The sequence below is a fragment of the Protopterus annectens genome, chromosome 10.part0 (assembly GCF_019279795.1).
Source record: "Protopterus annectens isolate FY-2018-M chromosome 10.part0, PAN1.0, whole genome shotgun sequence".
NCBI classification, from domain to species: Eukaryota; Metazoa; Chordata; order Ceratodontiformes; family Protopteridae; genus Protopterus; species Protopterus annectens.
In genome coordinates this window covers 974,389,607-974,410,908 of record NC_056744.1, presented here as the reverse complement: position 1 = coordinate 974,410,908, position 21,302 = coordinate 974,389,607, and positions in this window count along the sequence as shown.

Genomic DNA, 21,302 nt, shown 5'->3' with positions numbered 1-21,302 from the left:
TGTAGGCCCTACTAGGGATTCTAAGTTCATTCTCCAGACACATACACTACAACCCTCCTGCCAGTGACAGGTAAGCAGCCATTGCCTCATCATTCCTCCCACTCTGGCCATCAACTCCAGTGCCCAAGATGCTAACTGAACTCAGGTCATCTGGATGTTATCTTCTGTAGACTTAAATTTGATGTCCACAGCCACCAAGTACATGCCATATGAATTTTTGTAAATCATTTATAGTCATCAGATCACCCCCTGGGAACAGGCATTTTATATTGATTGAGTCTTATCCCATTAGGGAATATTAAATAAATGATTATTCTCATTATCACTTTTCTACTGTGCCATTTGAAGTCGTTATTCTTTGAAACATGGATTGGTTTTCATGCTTCATGTAGTTTTTGCAGTCTGTGTGAAATGATGAATCTTGTCCCATTTTACAGGTTGTCTTTTGCAAAATGTCACATTGTATTGCTATCATGTCCTCTACCATTACTATCATCTAAATAGATTTTTTTTCTTATTCTAAATTCTTTAATATTTTAGAATTCCCTATTGGTAATTGCCTTCTAAGTTCTCAGCATCTAAATTGTTACTGATTATTGTTTTAGTTACTCTCACTTCCAGACCTCTGAGCTTTTTAATGCATCTCTGGTGATTTAATTAGAAGATACTAGCATGTGATGACAGTTCCTGTGGTCACTAAATCTTTTTCCTCTTACAATCCTCAAGAGGTAACTAGTCCCCAATATGAAATGAATTAATACTTGATATTTAAGATTAGCAGTCATTGCATCTTTCTTTTCCTTATGTAATTGTTCTAATAAAAGTGAATTAAATGCATTATGCATATCACAGGACTCAAAGAATAATAAATTCTTGAAGTTACAATCCAATCACTCTGCTTCTTTATGGAATCATTTAACTCTTTTTCAATTCAAATTGCTGGTCTTATGGAATAATTTCTGTTAGACCTTCCTTGAAACAGTACAGGGTATATTTGTGCAAGATTTTACTGCCCAAGAATGCACGCTAAAACTGCGAACAGTTAAGAATTTCTCTTCCTATTTTATTTCCGTGAAGATCAATCTTCTTAAGGAGATCACTCCTAGCAATTACATTTAATACCTGAGTCTATTCCCAGTAGGACTGCAGTTCAAAGACAGTCAACATTTTAATTACAAAAAACATTTAACATGCTGATTTCTGACTCGTGTTCAAAAGATGTGCAGTTGGAGCACTAGTCAGTAGCCAGGTGTAATTATTACGGGTTTTACTCATAACTGGTTTGATTAAGCAAAACCATGTGTGCAAAGCCTGTATTTTTTATACCAAATAAAACGAGCGAAGTAGGAGTAAATGCTCTGATAACTCTACCAAGTAAATTTAAAAGAAAGAAATAGCACCAGAGCACTCCATGGCGATCGGACCATACACAGAGAAAACTAGTAGCCCTATAAGTGATAGTTCAAGCATGTAGTATAAAATCCAAGGTTTATTGGAATTCCATGTTAGCGCTTTCACCCTCTTGGGCTTCTTCAGACCTTTGACATCTCATAAAAGTAATGCTAACATTTATACTAAAGCCTCTATGACATCATTCTTTAAGTAAAATAGTGTTCTTCTCTAAGGCTTCATTCTAGAACAGTTTATAAATACTCAACCACAAAGCAACTTCTAAAGTTAAAGTATACATATATTAATATATATACTATGTTTATAAAAGTATGTATAAAGAATATAAGAACTGTATATAAAATACATTTCATAATAGATTCATGTAAGAGCTGTACAAATATAATGTCCCATATGACCTGCAGGTCTTTATCTAACAACTAACTTTCTATTTTTTAGGGTCGGTTTAATAGGGACCCTGTCATTCAGTCCAGGTCTCTGATCTGCTCTTAGCATTATAATCCACCTGGCTTCTGTCCTTTTTGTATAGTTCCTTATGTCCCCACCCCTGGAATAGAAAGTTAGTTGTTAGATAAAGACCTGCAGGTCAGATGGGACATTATATTTGTATACATCATTGTAATTATCATATAATGTAGTCCTCATACAGCTCTTACATGAATCTATTATGAAATGTATTTTATATACAGTTCTTATATGAACTGGCATAATTTGTTGTATAACATTTTATTGATGCATGGCATATACTCACATACATATGTTTTGATATACATAACATTTAAAAAAAGTAAACATTTTTAAATATATTTCTTTTTATACTTTTTATATTTATATATGCTGTTATGTTTAAGTATTTTTTATATATTATTTACATATACTTTTATAAACATAGTATATATATTAATATATATATACTTTAACTTTAGAAGTTGCTTTGTGGTTGAGTATTTATAAACTGTTCTTGAATGAAGCCTTACAGGTGAACACTATTTTACTTAATTAAAGAATTATGTCATAGAGGCTTTAGTATAAATGTTAGCATTACTTTTATGAGATGTAAAAGGTCTGAAGAAGCCCATGAGGGTGAAAGCCCTAACCTGGAAATCCAATAAACCTTGGATTTTATACTACATGCTTGAACTATTACTTATAGTGCTACTAGTTTTCCCTGTATTTTTTTATCTTTACATTATAAGCACAGACAGTGTAAATACAACTGTGCCCACTTCTGTGTTGCCCTAATTGCACTGCTTTTATTCAGAGAAGGTATTTATTTTTCAGCTTTTCCTGCAGGAAGCCTTTCAACCAAATAAAACACTCCTTTTCTGTGTAAGAACAGAGTAAAAGTATTAAATGTCTGTGTGTGTGTGTATATAGGTTTACTATCAAAATGTGGAACGGCACTTATGTGAAACTGGGATGGTCGAATGCATGTTTTCCAGTTTCCGTAATGCTGATCCAGAAATGTTTGAACCCTCATTAGTGAATGGTTGTGTGCATTCGCTAATATGTGTTCAACATTCTGATAAGAGATCACACTACAGTGGGGATTGGGAAATTTACCCTTTTCCTTACTGTAGTGCGACCTTGGAGATGGAATATATAATATGCAGGGGGTGGAGGGTACAGGGGGCCTTGCTGCCCTGCAAAAACGTTACTGGTAACACGGAATTTCAACATAGGAACTTCCAGTGTTCGAGTGCCGATGTCGATTCCATGGTTACCATTTCTGACATTTTGGTAATTCTGTATTACCAAATTCAGATAACGAATTTGATCAAAAAGTGGAAAATTGTTTTGATTTTCCACATTTTGATAGTAAATTGTCTGTATGTTTGTGTGCGTGTGTGTGTGTGTGTGTGTGTGTGTGTGCATATTTATATATATATATATATATATATATATATATATATATATATATAGATATATATATATTTATATATATATAATATATATTTATTTATATATATCTTTGTGTGTATAATGTGATATTGAAAATTGTGTCAGTTAAATATTTGGTAAGCATGACTTAAGAAAACTTGATGCAGTCATTGCTTTTTTTGCTTATCACCTTATGTTTGCAATTTCTGTAAGACTGCATAATGTGTAGGAGTACTTTTATTTTATTTATATTATTTATTTATTTGGTTTAATGGGAATATCTGTTTGTTTATCACATTTTGGTAGTAAGGTAAGTGGACTGGTCGTCATACTCTCTTTGTCCATGACCCAGGCTCACTGGGCATAAATCACAATGTCAACAAATACAATATTAACATAGGAATAAGTGTACTTACTGTAGCAGTTATCACAAGAAAGTTTGAATGTGCAAAATTGTATGAGTACATAACATTTTGAAGCAATATTTGCAATGAGAACAGAGAGGCACTCAGTAATGATTGGTCAGTCAGCTATCATGAAACAAGAAGTCATTTGTCAAATACAGATTCAGATAACACATTTGTCACTGTAGAGACAAAGAATATAGCCGATATGTAGAAGACCAGTGTTGAATTAAAGTTGTTACTAGACCTTTTCTTTATACCAGGAGCAAGCTGATTCTTTCAGTAAGTATTCTTTTAGTTTGCTTTCAGATGCTTCTGTGGTACTTTCTTGTCTGACATCTGGTAGGAGTTGGTTCCAAACTGCTGATGCCAGCTTTGAGTGACACCTTTTTCTGTTTTCATCCAACCAGGTATCTGAATGGAAACAGTTCAGTGCGGGCCTGGGGAGAAAATCTCCAACAGTTACAAAAAATGAAAGTTGTGTATATAACATAATGATAGATCTGCAAGAAATAAATCCATTTTTGAAAAACAGTATGACAATATGCCTCAGGCATTAGGATTACTCAGCTGATAAAGCTTTTTCAGCCTGCTTTTCTTCCCCCTCTTCCAAAATGCACAATTTTCTCTTACTTGCCAGTTTTTCAGTAAAGGGCACAAATGCTCATGTCATATCCACAGAGTGAGGAGAGAAGGGGAAAGCAGAAAGAGCCAGTGTGCTCCAGGCTAGGGGATAGGTGTCGGGGAGAATGTTAGCAAAGATGGACCGTCTTGAAGAGCTATCATACAGTAAGAACATGCTTTTCATGTCTAATAAAAAATGGTCCACCCTTCTACAACAGTAGAAAATGGGCTGACTCAATAAATGCATTAGTAAAGCACATTTATTTTAAAAAAGCATCGGTAAACAGTGTGACAGAGCCCCTAGTAAATCATTCTGTTGCAGTTTTGATCTGGAGAGCACCCCTTTGACAATGATAGCCCAAAAAGCAGATCACAATCTAGAAGTAATATGCAGAGTGCCTGGTGAAAGTGGATAATGAAGATCTGTTGATGGCTGCACAAATATTGATTACCGATAAGTTATGAAGAATACTCATTTTTACAGACAAAGGTATGAAGTCTGCTGTGTTTTTTGGGTTGAAGGGTGGCCTTGTGAGCTTTTCTAAACTGAAACACAGATCCTACTGTACGAATGTTTGCAATATGGTCCATAGGTGTAACATTGACTTAAGGAAGACCTTGCTTATCTTAAGTGACACCAAGGATATAGTCTGAAAACCCAAACAGAAGTTATAAATTGTGTATTCTGATGTTGAAGTCACTGAAGCTGTTACTGAATAACTCTTACCTTAGTACCATGAGAATTGGGGCCATAAATTATTTTGCATCTTACAATCTTCACATTTTGAGAAATGCACCCATTTGTACTGTAAACAACTTTTTAGGAAATTCTGGATTATTGGTTAAGGCTGGCACGGGAGAACTCAGATGGTTGACGTGAAGGTCTGGGTATGGCTTGTCTGATGGGAGAGATTGAACATTCTAAGAGAAAAAAAAGTTGGGTCAATCCATTATGTATGGCAGAAGGAAGGGAGACCAGGTTTGTTGGCACCAGCATGGCATAATGAGGATCACTCTGGAATAATGTGCTGTAATCGTCTGTATGAGTCTGAAGTGTTCAGAAGGATGGTAAGCCATTGCTACACCAGAGTATCCCTAGAGGGATCATGCAGGTGAAATGTCTAGGAGAAGTAACTGGTGATGCTTCATATTTGATGAAGATACAAAAAGGTCAAGGACTAGTGTCCTTCACATGGGAAATAGTCTGTTGACTGAAGTTTAATTCACAGTTTGTGGGTGAGGAGTAGTTGCTTGAGTATGTCTGCCAGAGAACTGGCCTACTGTAGTGCATGTGCTGTAATCAGGAAGTAGTTTATTTTTCCTGCCCACTGCCAGGGTCTCTCGGCTTCCTTTTCATCAGGTAGGAATGAGTGCCTCCCTATTAGCTGATACACCAAAAATACCACCAAGTTTTCTATGTGATTGGCAATGGATCGCTGTAGAAGGCTGCCTTGAAATGCCATTATTGTGTAAATGAAATTCTTACATTTCTAGCACATAAATAAGGATATTTGATTCTGAATGGGTTCAGATGCACTGACCCATCTACCTATTGTAATTCCCTCCACTGTAGGTCAGACAACTTGATAATGAGATTATAAATATGGACAGGTACCGGGAAAGGGTGGCTGACTTGTTGGTACAACATCATTTGCAACATACATACTTTAGAGACCTTCATTATTTGGGAGTGTGGTTGGTTGTGGTGGCTCCACTGTATTCACACAATCCTTTGCAATACTCTCATGAGGTAGCATTAAAGTTGCCACTGCTGTGTTCTCAAAATCAGTGGGACACGATTCTTCTGTAGCCAGGAGAAAGGATGTTAGTGACTGGAACATACAGTTTCTGTCTGTATGTAGAAACTGTTTGCATACAATGATGTCCACGATGCACCCAATAAATCTAATGCACTGATAGTTTAAAGATTGGATTTCACCAGGTTGGCATCAATTTTAAGAAATGTGAACTACCTATGCATAGTCTTTCTTTTTGCGTATCAGCTTGGTGAGGTTGGTAAAGCAAGGGCCAGATATGCATTGATCATGGCTTAAATGGGCTGCTACTACCCTCAAATATTTAGCAAATTCCTTTTGGGGGTAGTAAGGCAGAAAAGCAGGTTTCTGAAGTGATAATTAAAATGACTGTCTCTGACTGTGAAGTGCAGCTGCCTGCTGGACTCCTCAGTGATATTAATTTGTAGGTAGGTGTCCTAAAAGTCCACAGATGTATGCAGTTTGTAAGGTAGAATGTTTTGCACTAAGGCCATGAAAAGGTTTTCTTTGGGAAATGTGCAGGTTTAGGTCTTTGAGATCTAAGGGGTTTGTTGTCTTTAACTCAAAAACAACAAAAAAACTCTGGAATATACACATTTATACTCAATGATTTGACATTAGTGCTAACATGAGCTCTTAATATGCATGCAGATATTAACTGTTTATCAAAGTAAAAAAAATGATTGAACAAATTCATTATAAAAAAATCATATGTTCATTGTAATACCAATATGCAGAAAACATACTGAAATTAGTTCCTCAACTATTTTTTAATACACGATTCTGAGTTCTATGGATGTTGAGATTTCTATTTAAAACACATTTATGGTAAATATTCTACTAACCACTGGACCACAGAAATAAGAAACTATCAAATGAATATAATACTACAAGGAATTATCAGAAGACAAGAAGAATGAACAGTGGAAACAGCAGAAATACAAAACCATGAAAAGATATGGACTCTAGATATTTTGCAATAATTGAACTTGAATGACTTACTTATTAAATATGTATATGTTTGATAAAGCTTTAGAAAAATAGATCATAATTTTGTCATGATCCTATAACCTTAAAATAAGTTAAAAAATAAATGGCTTACCTGCAGTTATCTGATTTAAGTTGTATATAAGCTTAAAAAATATTTTAACGAATGGTTAATGTAAATAAAAAAAGCTGAAATGAAAGAAATAAAAATAGACAAGGGAAAGAGAAACCTATTTCAAGTAGAATTACTTTTTGAATAATATAAATGTGGATGAGTTTTCAACTCTGCCTGTATTACAGGATATCTATAACAAGCTATAACAATAATCATATATACTTATGAAGTTATATAATAAAGGGCAAAGATGCTTTTTTGTTTGGGTGTAATATGGTAGAATATAATATTGTGTGAATCTAAAGGGTAAAAAGAAAGGATCTTACCTACAGACAATTTTAAGTAAAACTGTAATTAAAATAATGTAAATAGTATGAATGTAAGAAGCATCATTGGAATATAATCGTGCTGAGGCTATAATGCTTTAAATAATTCTGACTACTCAAAATACCTTGAACACTTTTCATTATGAAGTAAAGGAAAATAAGGTCTTAATTGCATAGTCTAAATTACAAAAATAGTATTTCAAAGACAATAAATAATATGTAACCGTCTACGAGATACTAACCCATTGAATAGCATCAAATATTACTGTACACTCAGAATAGCAAGCGAGAAATCATGACAGTGAATTATACAATGATATATATATATATATATATATATATATATATATATATATATATATATATATATACACCCCTGAAGAAATGTACACCAAACATAACTAAACATTTAGGGGACCAGAGAGAGACTAAGGCTTACTTATTCTTTGAATAGGGTTACTAAAACTGAAAAAAACATAAGCTTAAAAGTCACTGTTCATTTAAAAGGAGCTCATGAATTATGGGTTGAGTAAGTTTGTAGAATAAGAATAGAAAGGTAGTTTAATTAGTAAGTAAACAGATCAAGAATCTAGTGATTGAATGGTTAAGATGCCTTTGTGGTTTAAACATTGTTTTATTTATGTCTTATAAAATGGATTGCAACACATTAAAGTGAACAATACCCAAAGAATAATCTTAAAACAAAAAACAATAACATAATATTGGGTATCATAAGTAACTTAAAAAGAATATGCAGCATGTTTATAACAACATTTAATGTAGTGTCAATAAATAAAAAGTGACTAAATAATGCACAGAAAAGAAATATGTTCTTAAATATCTCAAATTACAGAATTAAACAGTATATTTTACAGTACTTGCACCTTGATAAAGCACTCTTATTATAGATAGTACCCCACCAGCCTAAAACCCACTTCCCCCGGAGTCCTTTGAAAGTCTCTTTATCTACTACTTCTAGTATGTCGAGGGATCAGTTGCTAGTGTCCTCTCCAGCTCAACTGGTGAACCTGGGAATATTGAGGCAATGTTACAATTGCCTCATGTACACAGACAATCCTCTCCTTCTCCCACAAAACACAAATACATGCGAGAGATGCAACTATACGGCCAAACTGGAGGCTGAGCTCTCTCAACATAGGACTGGCAAGACCAGACAGGAGGAGAAGGTAACCACACACAATACATACCCAGTCACACATGGCACCATCACAACTTCAAATCATACACATACTCACACAAAGACATACTCGAAGGCTCTGATCAAAAATTTACCAAAACAGCAGAGGCCACCAAAGCAGACACCCAAACAACTACCACCTCATGACCCAACACATGCAACACATAGACCACACAGTCAGAGTGTCAAACAGTTACAGCCCTTAAGGCCAAACAAAATGCCAGACACACTTGTCATTGGTGATTCCATAGTCAGACACACTGACGCCCCGCTCACCAGACTGAGTAAGGAGAAGGTCACAGTAAGCTGCCTGTCGGGCGCTAGAATCCACCACATAACGCAAGCACTCAGGTCTCTCAACAGCAGGTACAAGTACGACTCAGTCATTGTCCACGCTGGTGTCAACGACCTGAGACGCACCTCCTTGGACTACATGAAAAGGGACATCGAGGAGCTCTCTGATTATGTAGCCCAGACAGGTATGACCCTGACCTTGAGCAGTATCCTACCTTCACCTAGAATGATGCCACAATACAGTGATAAGATGATCAGCTTTAATAATTGGCTTAAATTCTGGTGTCATTCAAAGGGGATCCAATGTCTGTCTGCCTGGGATGACATGCTGGACAAGCCACGCTGCTTCACAAGGACGGCTTGCACCTGTCACCCCTGGGCTTCCGGATTTTGGCAAAGGCTCTTGCCACCCCATAGTGCCTTTTTAGGCAAGGCTCAAATTCTAAACATACCACCCTAGAACACCAAAAAGGAAAAAACTAAGGGTAATGCTGCTCAATGCCAGAAGTCTCAATCTCAAGATGCACGCACTCGAGGCCCTTCTCAATATGGAGAACATCGATGTCTGTGCTGTGACAGAAACCTGGTTCAAGGCTCCTGAGAGCACCCCAGCACTAACAGGTTTCACCTCATATCATGCCCGCCCCAAAATCCGGACAACACCAAGAAAGGAGGGGGGGTGTCCATATTCATAAAGGACACCCACACCTCAAGGTTGGTGGCAACGCACGATGCATCGGAGACCATCCAGGTGCAATTAACCATAGGCAAGACTGCTCTGCAATTTGTAGCATGTTACAGGCCACCCTCTCAAACTCAGGAAACTCACATGGCCTTCCTGAAAACACTGGAGGGGATAAATGTATCTCCAAACACCATCATACTAGGTGACTTCAACTACCCTAATATAGACTGGGAACACTACTCAAGCCCGAACACTCTAACCCAAAGATTCCTGGAGTTCATAAACTCAAATGCCATGGAACAACTAGTCACCATCCCCACAAGAGGAGAAAACTTACTTGATCTCATCATCACGAACATGGGATCAAAATGTTCAACACTGGAAGTATACCCCTCACTGGTGAGATCAGATCATAAACTAATCTCGCTGGAGGTCCTCATCCCGCGCCCACCTGAAACAAAAAAGACCACAGTGAAAAACTTCTCAAAAGCCGATTTCACACTTCTAAAACTAGTGTGGTCTCCTTTAAGGCCCCTGAGCCAGTGGTAAACATTACTCAAACCGCTGAATCACTTACAAATGCCTTCTACCAGCACCTACAGGACTGCATGGATCAAGCAATCCCAAACAAAACTAAGACTCTCTGTACCAAAGGCAAGCATCCAGTCTGGTGGACCCCAGCCATAAACAAGCTCTACAACAAAAGGAGGAAGCTACTACAAGATAGAGCAAAATCCTTGAAAGGTAAGACACCTTTGATCATTATAAGTAAAAAACTAAGAGCTCTCATAAAATCATCCAAGGCAAATTTTGAGAGAAAAATCGCCAAGGACTCTAAAGACAATCATAAGGCCTTCTTTAGCTATGTTAGAAACCTAGGAGGAAACTCCCAGATATGCTCAGAATTAGTTCAAAATGATGTGAAAATTACTGAACCTACACACATTGCTAACATACTGGCTGACAGGTTCAGTGCAAACTTCTCCCCAAAAGGAGAGATATCTATTCCAGAGGATTGTAGCCCCCAAAGAGCTCCAAGGCCCAGGCGAGCACTGCCCTGACTAAGGCAAAACACACAGCATCCATGGGACCGGATGGTGTCCCCAGCTGTGTGCTTCATGAACTCAACGAGGAATTAAACCCACAGTTAGGACAGCTGTTTAATCTTAGCCTCATCTCAGGATACGTACCCAAGGAGTGGCGACTGTGGTCCCACTTCATAAGGGCGGTGCCTCCACAGACCCTGGAAATTACTGCCCCATTAGCTTGACAAGCCTTATCTGCAAAGCCATGGAGAGGATCATAATGGAACTCATAAATAAAGACATAGGGAACTTGCAGACTTTGGATCCAACCCAGTTTGGCTTTGTCAAAGGCAGATCCTGCCTCTTAAACTTGGTTGACTTTTTCGAGACAGTCACCAAGGCCATTGATGAGGGAAAGGCAGTCCATACAGCCTACCTCGACCTGGCAAAGGCCTTCACACAATACCCCACTCAGGTATCATCGAAAAACTCATCAGCTTGAATGTAAACCCATACATCACAAGATGGGTTGCAAACTGGCTAAGTGACAGAACCCACAGGGTCAGAGTTGCTGAAGCCATGTCAGACTCAAAGCCTGTCACAAGTGGTGTCCCACAGGGCTCAGTCCTGGGTCCACTCTTGTTCGGCATCTACTTTTCTGAAGTACAAGCAAACACAGGAGGGTTATGGCTGACAAAGTTTGCAGATGACTGCAAACTGGGCGCCATAGTTGAAAACACATCTGACACAGATATCCTCCAGAAAGGCCTCACAGAAATGGATAACTGGTGCCAGAGCCATGGCCTGAAGTTAAACGCCAAAAAATGCATAGTCATACCCTTCGAAAAACAAGGTTACCCCTAGCTACCATATAGGTGGCAATCCACTGAGCACAGAAAAAGTCATCAGGGATCTGGGGCCCAAGTTGACAGTAGCCTTCGCTTGACACTCATGTTGCTAAAGTAGTTAGGAAAACCTTCTATATCGCCCACCTGATCATGAAGGGATTCACATCTAGATCAAGGGAGGTCATCGTCCCCTGTACTCATCACTCATTAGACCTATGATTGAGTACAATGCCCCGCTCGAATGTATCTGACCAGACACCTGATGCAGCTTGAAAGGCCCCAAAAGTTCCTCACCAAAAGGATAAAGGGTCTCAAAAATATGTCTTATGCTGCCCGACTGAAAGAACTCCAGCTCTATTCAGTCTCATACCGCTTGCTCAGAGGTGACCTGTGCCTGACATATAAGGCCATGTCAAACCCAGATTTGATGAATATGCTTCACCTCAAAAATCTAGATCCCTCAGAACCACAAGGGCGGGAGACTTAAACCTTGACACAGTTATAAATAGAATGTGCTGGAGGGACAGATTCATCACCCAGAGACTCCCTATGCTGTGGAACAAAATCCCGGTACATGTGAGGCAGAGCACCTTGCTGGCCTTGTTCAAGAGGAATCTTGACCAATGGATGGGAGATCGCAGATATACCCCAGGGATTACTTCAGTGTCACTGCTTGACAGAGGCACAGAAAAATGATAGGCATAGTTTTTATTCAAACTAAAGGGGTGGCGAAAGCCACATAACTATGGGCTAGGCTTATAAATGCCCTTGGGCAGATAGCCTAGTATGAACCTATGAACCTATGAACAAGAAGATGTTCAGACGCTTTTTATCACTATATGGTATTAGATAATCCTTCATCATTTAAGGTTAAAAAGAAGAGTATCTTTATGTTTTGGAAAAATCTGCCATTAAGCCTAAGGGAAAAGGTGCATATACGGATGAAAAAGAGGATGTTCACCATAGCTATACTTGACTATCAAAATAGATTAGTTTCACTGACAAATATGTATGGGATATCTGGTTTTGCAGCAAAAGTTGCAAACATTATTTAGGTATGCTATTAACCAACAGGAAAAGTAACTTGACATTAACTAGTTTCTACCAATGTTAATTGATGAAGTTCAATCAGGATTTGTAGTCAGTGGACAAGCAATATTAAGACACTGACTAGGTTATAATAAAAAATAGAAAATATAAATCTCAGCACTTAAAAAAGCATCCATTTCATTAAACTGGAAATACTAATTTAAAGTGTTGGAACCACTTTGGGTTTCCTTAATCATATATGAAATTAATAAAAATACAATATCATAATTCTAAAGTATATGCTACAATAGAAATCTGTCTATCCTGAGCAATAAACGTAAATATACGAACAAAACAAGTATGCCTATTATTGCCATTACTATTTACTTTATCAACTGAACCATTAATAAATTCAATAAGACTAAATAATAATATTCAAGGGTTGGCAATAAATACAGTTGAAACTAAGATTTTATTATATGTTGATATGTTATTAACAACCAATATCAAGACATCTTTATCAAATTTGGATGTAACATTGAAAGACTTTGCACAAATTTCCGCTCTTTAAATAATAGCATGATTAACACTCTAATACGGAATTATAAATTAGACACCGACTTAAAAAATGAAATATGGTCAGGCTAGTAATCTAATAAAATATGTGGAGATTGCTTTAACACATAATATATACAAGATAATACAGGGCGGCCACGGTGGTGCAGCGGTTAGCGTTGCCTCACAGCAACAGGTTCTCCGGTTCGATCCTTGGCTGGGGTGCCTTCTGTGCAAAGTCTGCATGTCCTCCCTGTGGTCGCATGGGTTTCCTCCCACATCCCAAAGACATGCTGTAGGTGGATTGGACACTATAAATTGACCCTGTTTGTGTGTGTGTGTGCCTTCTGTGGAAGGTTGGGCGCCGGGCTGGCAACTCGACACCATAAAACTCCACTGCCAATCATGAGTGGACAGGTGATCTGCTGTGGTGACCCCTAACCGGGAAAAGCTGAAGGAAGAAGAAGAAGATATATGAGATAATACAAATTAATTATAATCAAATTATTCAACATTTGAATAATTTAATCTTGAAGTAGGAAAATATATAATTTCCTTTTGAAGACAGAGTAATTGATAAAAGTGATACTGTTACCCAATATTTTATATATAGTTCAAACAACTGCATTATCTTCTAATGCAATACAAAAAAGAAAAATAAATAGAATATTCATCACTTTTTGACATCAAAATAAATCAGAGCTAGCATTTAGAAACTTCATTAGAACTTGTGAAAATTGTGGCATATGTCACCAGATATTGAAGCATGTTTTGCAGTTTCAATAGTTAAACTCATATTACATTGGATTAATATGATTTCTAATATAAAATGGAAACAATTATTTATGCATATGTTCTTAGTTATTGAGAAAGAGAAATTTTAATAAATATGGGTGGCTTTAAGAAAATACCTCTTTGTAAAAGATTTATCAATAACATCTTTATTTGGAGAGGTACAGAAGAAGAATTGGAGTTATTTATTTTAGAAACAGAAAAGAGTATGGATTTTCTAAAAATTACCATTGGTAATAAGGGAAATGCTATTCATGTCTTGGAATTGGAAATTACACTCAATAAAGAAGGGTCATGCTTTAATTCAAACATTTTCTGAATGAAAACTTACCAATAATTATATAGATTATTCAAACCAACATCCAAAATTTATGAACATAAATATACTTAGAGGACAATTAATTAGATTATCCAAAATTATTAGTAGAGAGTATGATTTTAAAATAGAAAGTATACTAAAAGTAACATTTCTTGAAAAAAATTATCCTGAGGACATTATTGATAATATTATGGAAGAAATACATGTTAATAGATATGTTTTCTTATTTTACATTATGGTTTTGAAATAAAAAATGGAGAATTGTCTCAGGATTTGCACTGTAGCTTCCCTTTACTTATTAGAAGGGATATGGTAATAATTAAAAAGTTATTAATAATAGAGAATTATACAAGGAAATCAAGATTTATACAACATTGCAAGGATTAAGCCCAATATTTGTTATAAGAAACAAAAATATTAAAGGACTTTTTAAAAAAGAAATGCAAAAGGGCAAATTAGGAAAGAAATTTTTGGATTTGATAAGGACATGTTTAAATGCAGAAAATGTAAAATGTGTAGGTTTATAAATGAATGTAGGCAATTTATGTTTAAACTCACTGATTTTGAAGTGATATTTAAAAATAGGTATGACTGTAATTCTACCAATGTAGTTTATTTTACCACCTCTGTATCCTGACAGGGGTTCTATGTGGGTAAAACCACAAGGCTCTTGGCTAGAAGAATAAAGGAACACAGTGTAGTTGTTATGAGAAAAACAAGACAAATGCATGGCTTAACACAGCCTTAATTGTGTTTATTTTAGAAAGTTTGAATTTCTAATTCTTGAGCAAATTAAAGATTGTATAGGTGATGTAAATACTCTTTTGGCAATAAAATAACTCAAATAGTAGCTAGTGTTAGCTGCAGATCTTTTTCCTGGTATAAACGAAAATTTGAATATCACATGTACTAAATTGGTTCTAAAGGGAAGGAAGTGATGTCATGATGTATGAATTAATTAGATAAGGTAATGTTTTAATGGTAAGGTTATTTAAATGTTAAGAATTGTAAGGTGAAGTTGCTTCTGATGAAGTTCATAGGTAGGTACTATTTCCCATCCAATCATCAAGATTTTTCTTGGAGAGTGCTAATGAGGAGCTTTGTTTGATATAGATAGGTAGTTTATTCCAGAGAATGGGAAGTTTCAGCATGTTCTGTTTATTGTATAATGGCTCTAATGAGTGATGAGTAGAGGGAACAATGACCTTTTGGATGAGAAACCAAGGATAGACTACTGTCCACCTGTGTCCTGGTACAGAGTTTTTACCAAAGGGGATGAGAATGCACTTTTTGGCATTGAGCTTGAGGCCATGGCTTTGACACCAGGCATCTGTCTCAGTGAGGCCCTTTTGTAGGATATTCACATCGTTAGGAGTTTTGATTATGGCTGCTAGTTTGCATTCATAAGACCTTCTGTATTAGTCTGTACTTCAGAGAAGTAGATACCAAACAGGAGAGGACCCAGGACTGAACTCTGTGGTACTCCACTTGTCACTGGTCTGAAGTCGGATTTGGAGTCTGCTACTTTCACAGTGTGGGTTCTGTCAGTGAGCCAGTTGGCAGCCCATCTTGTGACATAGGGATTTATACCTAGTTTAGTGAGTTTATCTATAATTCCAGAGTGGGGGATGGAAGGAAAGCCTTGGCAAGATCTAGATAGGCTGTGTGAACCACTTTACCCTTGTCTATGGCTTTGGTGACTGCTTCAAAGATGTCTGTCAGGTTTAGGAGACATGATCTGCCTTTTGCAAACCCGAACTGGGTGGGGTCCAGAGTTTGGAAATTACCAATGTCTTTGTTTAGCAGTTCAATGATGATACATTCCATGGCCTTGCAGACCAGGCTCATCAGGCTAATGGGGTGGTAGTTCCCAGGGTCTGTGGTGGCTCCCCCCTTGTGGAGTGGGATACCCGTCGCTGTGGGCCATTCAGCAGGCACAAAGCCGAAGGTGAGGCTATGTTTGAAGATGGTACTTAGGTAGGGTGCCAGTTCATTCTGTAGTTCATGTAGAACGCAGCCTGGAATGTTGTCTGGTCCCATGGATGCTGTGTTCTTGGCTTTGGAGAGTGTGGTTTTTACCTGTGCAGCCGTGATTACAGGATCTTTGCATTCTTCCGGTACAGAGATGGGCTCTTTATGGGGTGAGAGGTGGGTAAAGTTAGCACTGAACCTATCTGCCAGGATGTTGGCAGTATCAGTGGGGTCTGTATATTTAGTGCCATTGTGCTGCAACTCAGAGCAGATATGAGTGCTCCCATTGAGATTCTTGACATAGCTATAGAATGCTTTGTGGTTGTCTTTAGAATCAGTGGTGATTTTGTTTTCGTAACTAGCTTTGGAGGATTTTATCAGGGATTGCAGCTTCTTACTGAGGCTGACCAGGGAGCTCCTCCACTTTGCAACAGTTTCTTCTTTCTGTTGTACACTTTGTTTATGGCAGGGGACCACCAGATTGGCTTCCTTTTTTTGGAGGATAGTGTCTTGGTTCTGTTTGGGATAGTGCGATCCATGCACTCATGTAAGTGCTTATAAAGTGCAATTGTGTAGGATTCAGTAGTCGTAACTGTATTGTCCATCTGCATGGGTGTCATGAAGTTCACCACTTCTGTCTTAAGAAGCATGAAGTTGGCTTTGGAGAATTTTTTTTACCATGGTTTCCTTAATGGGGGTGGGGGCAGGATGTGGATATCTAGGGTAATTAGCTTATGGTAAGATCGGACCAATGAGGCGTTGACTTCAGGTGTGGAACACCGGTCACTCATGTTGGTAATGACTAGATCTAGGATATTGTTGCCCCTGGTGGGGGTGTGGATAAGTTGATCCAGGGCATTGGAGTTTATGAATTCCAGAAAGTGTTGAGCGAAGGAGTTGGTACATGAGTAGTTTTCGCAGTTAATAGTGGGGTAGTTGAAATCGCCCATTATTAGGGTGTTTGGTTGAACCCTAATATTTTCCAGTACATCAAGAAAAGAATGGAAATCCTGGGGCATGGTGGGTGATCTGTAGCAAGCTACAATTTGGATTGCAGTTTTGCCCAGAGTTAGTTGCACTTGGATAACCTCGGCTGCATTATGCTGAGCAACTAGCCTGGAGGTGTGGATATCCTTAATGAATATGGATACATTGGTGTTCCACTCCGGGTTACATGGCCAAAAAGGGTGGTATGTGTTATAGCCTGGTAGTGCATGAACCAGGTCTCAGTCACTGCACAGATATCGATGTTCTCCATTTTAAGGAGTGCCTCGTGTGAGTGCATTTTGAGATTTAGACTTCTAGCATTGAGTAGCATCACCCTCAGTTTTTGCTTGCCTGTTCCTGTTAGTTCTAACATTAAAGGACAAAAATATTAAAAACATTGTAACTGACTACTTGTGATTCCCATATTGCAGAAGTGTTATTTGAAATTTGTCATTCAGTCTTCTGGTGATTCATTTTTAAGTGAACTTTATGCATATGTGCTGACAAAAAAGCAAAGATGTTTCAACAAATATAAAAATAAGAAATAAAATACAGACATTCATCAAAGTTCACCTTCAATATAAAAATATATACATCAAAAAACTCAACAAAAGTTTAAAATTTAAACATGTTAATTATATATCTAGAAATATTCCAGTTTAAAATCATTAGGTGATTTTACCCAACCACTTGATTTATTTGAAGAAACTAGATTTCAGTAAATGGAGGGCTAGAAAGAAAAAAGATACATATTAGTATAATTGCTTAGCAGATATTAAAGCAAGAAGTGTAACACCATGATCTAATACCTGAAGATTGGTTACCTATACAAAATGCTAAAGAATTTATTTAAAAATATGTGATATGCAATTAGTGAATTGGAAAAATACTCTAAACTACTAGAATATATATCTTTAATAATGTCTAAAATATATCTAAATCAGTTTTGACTGACTTATGTAATATTTTGACTAATCTTAAATAACCAGTTCTAGAATCATTTTTGGAAAAAAAATATTGAATAAAAAAATACAGCTATTTTTTAATAAAGGCTTATTAAAATCCGACACAAAACCAGAACTTCTACGCTTTGGAAAATTTACACCTGAAATATTTGCATCAAACCTTTTATATGGTAGAAAAAATTGAAAAATTGTACTATTAAGTTTAATATGTGTTATACATGTAAAATACAGACTAAATAGATTGAGATTAGATGCAGACACACAAATTTGAAATGTCAGGATGCCAGGTTTGCTCCATTACCTTCATATATTAGTAAGTATGAATAGCCTCTTCTTTTGGAGTCCATTTGCAATTGCAAAAAAAAGTGATCACAGGAAATTGGATGAAGACCACCTCATCATTTACAGAATTTATAAAATTACTTAATAGAATTTATGATAAAGAAATTAAATGTATTACAATAACAGCAAAACTGTGTGTGATTAATTGTACATTCTTGCCAAAAATAAGTCCGTTTTAGATACGTATAGAGAAGATTCCCTAAAAACAAATATTATGATAAAACTGAATATAATGTAAATATAACATAATATTATTTTGATTAATAGGAAATGTGTATGAAATACACATTTGTACATAGCATATAGTTTTATGTTTAGAGAAGAGTATTATTTAATTCAGTTTGATTGCATACTACTTTTCTTGACTAAGATTTTTGGGTTAAAGATTGTAATTGTGATATTTTCCCTTAAATTTTAAATAAATAGCAGAATCTGGAATGTCTTTTCTGATCTAGAGGGAATTCATTGATGTTTTTGTACAAGATAATTAGCACCCCCCATTCCTTGCTATATCTTTATGGTTGATGGGAATGTCTTTCAAGAGTAATGATGTTAGATACTATATCCTTAAACTGTCTGTCTGTGGTAATCTTGGACCACTGTTGCCGCTGACAGCTAATTCCATAGTAGATTAGTCAAAGAAGGCTTTATGGAGCTCTGCTGTCTGCACTGGGACTGAACATGGCCTCCTGACAAGTGATGGTTACCATGTTTTGTGGACATGTGATCCTTCTGGAACAGGCTTTGTTGGTACTGGCATCTTCTACCATTCACCTGCTGGTTCTGCTGTAGGCTTTGTCAGAACCACATGCTAAGATGGCTGCTCACTTTTTTAAAAGAACTTTGTAGGAGATGGCACTTTCTTTCCACAGCAGTGAGGGTTTTTCCTTGCACCTATTTGTCTTGTACGTGCCTCTTGACTTCATTACCAAAAAGAAATAGAACTGAGAAGGGGGAATCCAAGTAGGTTACCTTGGTATCTTTCATAAAGTCAGTCATATCAAGGAGTGCTAACACAGCGCTATGTTGGATCCTGCACTTTTGGCTGCACCTTGTGTCACATTTTACATGATGTGGTAAATAAGGTCTTCATGTTTGAGAAGGTAGTGTTCTGTGCCTTAAAACTTTCCTTTAAAGACACATTCAGTAGCTCTTCCATCACATAGAGCATGTCATCAGATAGTTCCTACTGAAAATATGCCATATGCAAAAGATAATTCAGTGTCTGTAATGGTGAATATGAAACAGGACATGTACTTGCCAGACCTTTCCATCACATTCAGTTTCCTGTCTGGAAGCTAGATAGCTGAGTTTTTGAGTGTATCAGACTAAAATAGAGCTGCTGCAGAGATAGTGAGATCTGATTTAGGAGTCTCTGCTCAGATATGTGTAGTCTTTTGGAAGGTAGAAAATGAGTCCTGCTGCACAGAACTGAGGATATTGCATCAAAGTTGTTTCTGGTGACCTTAGTGACATCTCTTGAGTTACCTACAGAGGGACCCACCCAAGAGAACTGCAAGGTAAAACTGCATATCTTTTTTACCTCCCTTTGGGGGATGAGATGGGGACTTTGGGCCACTCCACATTTTCTGTACATCAAGTACAAGTATTCCCCAAATGTATGTTTCACGGGTGGTGACTATGGGGTAATTTCCATTTCATCTTTTTCCTGTTACTAGTGAGTCCACGGGTGATGGTAAGTGTTTGTACTTCTCTGCTGCCTTTTGAAGTATCTTCTGAAAAGTATTCTAGGATGCTGAAGAAAAGAATAGACTTTTGGTTGAATGTCTTTATAGATGAGGCTGTTATTGGCTTGGCTGGGAAGTGTATCCAACCTGGTGCTCTGAGCAGTGTACCAAAAGGCCCTGTATTCAGTCTGTAAAGCAGATTGAGTATTGGTTGGAGCCACAGCCACTTGCATTGGTGGCAAGGGATTTAACATATCAAGAGTAGTATTTTACAATGCTGGAATGTCAGTCATCAACCCTAATGATTACACTGTCTGTGATAGTAGAATTGATACTGAGAACAGTGATATCATGTGTGTCTGTACTGTTGGCACCAGTAAAGACAAGGTTGAGATATATTGTGGTATGTATTAATGTAAAGTCAAGTACTGAGCACCATATCATGACGCCACAAAAAAGTAGTACCAGAGCTCCCAGCATCAGACCAACAACACAGACCTAAGTGTTGGCAACCAAGATATTAGCATTATGGGTGGAAGAAAAACTGATGATGGAGCCTGCGTGGTCCTGGTAGCAGAAAAAACAGCCTGGCTTTCTGTTAAGCTCTTTTGGCATCCTTAGGTACAAGTGCAGGAGATGGGGCAGTCATACCCTCAGTCCTAACTATGGCCTCTATTAATTTCTCATAATCAGTTATGTAATACTTATAACCAAAGCCAGGGCTCAGGGAAACAAAGGGCTGGAAGGGGCAAGTATCACTTGTGCCTGTTTTGGGAGGAAAGGGCTTGACGTATCCTTTTTTAGCTTCCATCATAATCAGAGAAGTACAGGGAGCCAAGTAAGCATGGGAGACAGCTGTAGTGATTGTGGTGGTGGTGGTAGGGGCTTATGTCTTCCTCGGGCTACCACTTTCAACTTTGTAGCCAACCTGTCCTTACTAGTAGGCCATGGTGTCATTGGAAGTTTGGCATCTGATTCTGATTTGTAGGAAGAACCTGGAGCAGTTGCTGGCTATTTGGCTGATGAGGTCTTTTTCATAAACTAATTTTGTAACTTCTCTTTCCTACATTTACTTGTGGCAC